Here is a 3,742-nt window from a genome sequence, read left to right on the forward strand (position 1 = left end):
TCCTTAAACCAAAATAAAAAATAAGATCACAAATAAGGAACACAAAAGTTACTTCTAGGTACAAACAAATGGAGGGAGGAATAAGTAAGCAGGCAAAATTGCTGCGAAGGCAAAAAAAAAGCATTTGCTGGTATTCGAACTGTAATCCCCTAATCGCAAAGCCTTCTGCAACCCAACTAAGCTACAATGCTACATTTTGAGTTTTGGTATACATTTTGAAGTCATCAACATTGAAGTTTATTGGTAACAAAGGTATGTATGTCAAAAGTCAAACGTTGAAGGCAAAAGTCCAAATGATTATGTGGACACACCATTGAGAAAAAAACTAAGAGAACAAAACTGAAATTTTCTCCGTCTTGGCAGAGTGAAGAACGGCCAAAGATTGATAGGTAGCAGTTATGTTTTCATCATTTCATCGCATGATGCATTTGGGCAATAAATCAACCTTATATCCCACCCAAAAGAAGAATTTGCACTTACATGTCTTAAATTCAGCTCAAAATACTTACGTGTCCAAAATTAACAATATTTTTTTGGCAATACATATACCTACAATAGGTATTAATTATTTATCAATTCCAAGATTTCCAAAAAAGTATCTACAATATCTACATACCGATCAAACGTCGCCTGAGGATGTATAGGAATATTAGGAATGTAATTTTCGTTTCAATCAAAAGATTGAAATTTTGTGAGATGCATGCGGGCATGTTTAAAAATTAAATGAATATTGTGTATTTTTTAAAAGATGAGTGTTTCACTGAAACATCTGCTACATTAGACGCATGTGGTCTGTGTTGTAGCATGCCCATCCTGTAATATGCCTCTCATCAGATGGGCGAGAAGAGACACAATACTTCCCATTTAGGTGCTGGGTCAACACTAGAACACCAGAAGGTAAGCCGTTAAAATATTTGCAATCGAAAAACGAATAGGTACAAATTTTCGAGTATTCGTAGACCGTAGACTATACAAATAAAATGATCAAAGGAATTGAGTTCATTACCTTATCTTGGAGTAGTTGCAGTCTTTTTCACTCTAGTTAACTTATGTCTTATGTTATTAGAGCTTATGAATTAAAGAGAGATCGTAGAAAATCGGCAGCATATTCTAGTGACTATATCCTAAAAAGGTATGTCCACACATAGTCGACGGTCGTTGATCAACGTCCATCCACCGCCCGTGGACTATGTGTGGACCTGTGGACACACCTTGAGAGAACAAAACATGGGTTTCATTATTACAAAGTGAACAATTCAAGTTCACGAAAATTGGTATTACCGTATTACCCATTGACAAATCAATACCGTCGATGCCATTTATAAACATGAGAGAAGGAACATGTGGTTACGCCATTATTCTCTTTCTTAACCGATCCACCAGAATAGAACGGTACTTCCTTGGAATCATTCGATTGAGGATCAGACATAGAATTGGCTACCTTAGTTGATGTACAAGGGTAGAATGGTATTGGTTCTTTGGGAGCTTTCGATTTAGGACTAGACATAGAATTGGCTACCTTAGTTGATGTACAAGGGTAGAATGGTATTGGTTCTTTGGGAGCTTTCGATTTAGGACTAGACATAGAATTGGCTACCTTAGTTGATGTACAAGGGTAGAATGGTATTGGTTCTTTGGGAGCTTTCGATTTAGGACTAGACATAGAATTGGCTACCTTAGTTGATGTACAAGGGTAGAATGGTATTGGTTCTTTGGGAGCTTTCGATTTAGGACTAGACATAGAATTGGCTACCTTAGTTGATGTACAAGGGTAGAATGGTATTGGTTCTTTGGGAGCTTTCGATTTAGGACTAATAGACATAGAATTGGCTACCTTAGTTGATGTACAAGGGTAGAATGGTATTGGTTCTTTGGGAGCTTTCGATTTAGGACAACAGAAGATGGTGGCGGATTGGAAATCTCGAAAGATATGGTATCCGAGAAGTTGGATTTGATATCCGAGAAGGTGGAAGGCGATTTGACCCATGTCCGCGACTTCTTAGAGCAAGGGTGTGTTGTTTGTTCGTAATGCACGGACCTTGAAATGTTGGATTTATCGTCCTCTTGTTCAACTTTTTGGGTTCGAGTACTTACCTCCCTGTTGGCTTGGTCGTACGATCTCTTGACACCAAAGTTGGTCTTCAAATGGTCAGGTTTCCGATCGTTTTGAACGTCTTTAACAGGTAATTTCTCAGTACTGGAAGCGTTTCGATCGTGGGCAGTTGTTACAGAGTTGAGTGCACCCATTTTACTACGCCCGTAACTTTCGTTTGTTTGTTGGACATTACCCACGTTGTGCGGCTGATTCTCCGGTCGTCCAAAACGGGGAGGCGGTACGGTAAACTGGGGTAAACCGGATGGCACCATCTGCGGAAACCGAGGCGGTGGTACGGTAAACTGGGGGAAACAGGCCATCGAAACGGCGTCCTGTCTTCGAAGGATTGGGTCAAGTGCCACCGGCTTTGCTGGCGGTTGCAAGAAGTACGATCCCAGAGATGGCTGAAATGGAGACAGATAGCCTCGAGCAGTGGCTGAAGCTGGCCCTGTTGTACCAAAAGATGCGAGCGGTTGGAGGTAAGTTGAAATCTCACTGGGCGTCTGAGACAGAAGAGGCCATCAACGTGATATGAACGTTGGCGAGTAACGAGGGAAAAAATCAGGTATATCAATGAAGCAGTAGTACGGGTGTACAAGAGAAGAACAAGAACCGGTTTTTGAATAAAATAAAGGGTGACATAATCTCAGTAGAATCATAGATTATATACAGTGTGAACCTTGCGTGTTACAAGATTTTTTTTCTAAGAGTAACGTTCGAGGAAAGTCCACTGATCTTGGCATTTTGCAGACTGGCCAAATGGGCTGCACTGAGACGAATGCCTTGCTGCGACTTGAACCAGTCTTGGACAAACGATGGACTGGAAACATTTTGGAGGGCCGGATGTAAGGGATTTACGGCGGGGATTTGATGGTTGGTGGCAAACAGAGGGAGTCCAGATCGGTAATGAGGACAAGGAAGAACTGACTGAGAGGACACACTCTTAGTTGGTGTTGGGCTGTTCAAATTTGTGAAGGTTTGCGAATTTGCTGTTGGACTGTTCAAATTTGGGAAGGTTAGCCAATTTGATGTTGTTGACTGAGAGGACACACTCTTTGTTGGTGTTGGGCTGTTCAAATTTGTGAAGGTTTGCGAATTTGCTGTTGGACTGTTCAAATTTGGGAAGGTTAGCCAATTTGATGTTGGGCTTTGCCAATTTACTGATGGGCTGTTCAAGTTTACTGTTGGGCTGTTCAAATTTACTGTTGGGCTGTTCAAATTTACTGTTGGGCTGTTCAAATTTACTGTTGGGCTGTTCAAATTTACTGTTGGGCTGTTCAAATTTACTGTTGGGCTGTTCAAATTTACTGTTGGGCTGTTCAAATTTACTGTTGGGCTGTTCAAATTTACTGTTGGGCTGTTCAAATTTACTGTTGGGCTGTTCAAATTTACTGTTGGGCTGTTCAAATTTACTGTTGGGCTGTTCAAATTTACTGTTGGGCTGTTCAAATTTACTGTTGGGCTGTTCAAATTTGGGGATTTCGGGACATTGGACATCGGGGATATAGTTGTCAACCCTGTTGATAGGGTAGAAGGCCTCAAGATAGGTCCGGCGCCCACCAGATCTTCCAAAGACCGCACATCACCGCCCGTACAGGGGAACACTTCGACGTAGCGCCGTTTCGTGCTGTCGAGAAGACAGTCAAT

Source organism: Diaphorina citri, unplaced genomic scaffold, assembly GCF_000475195.1.
Source record: "Diaphorina citri unplaced genomic scaffold, Diaci psyllid genome assembly version 1.1 scaffold4740, whole genome shotgun sequence".
NCBI classification, from domain to species: domain Eukaryota; kingdom Metazoa; phylum Arthropoda; class Insecta; order Hemiptera; family Psyllidae; genus Diaphorina; species Diaphorina citri.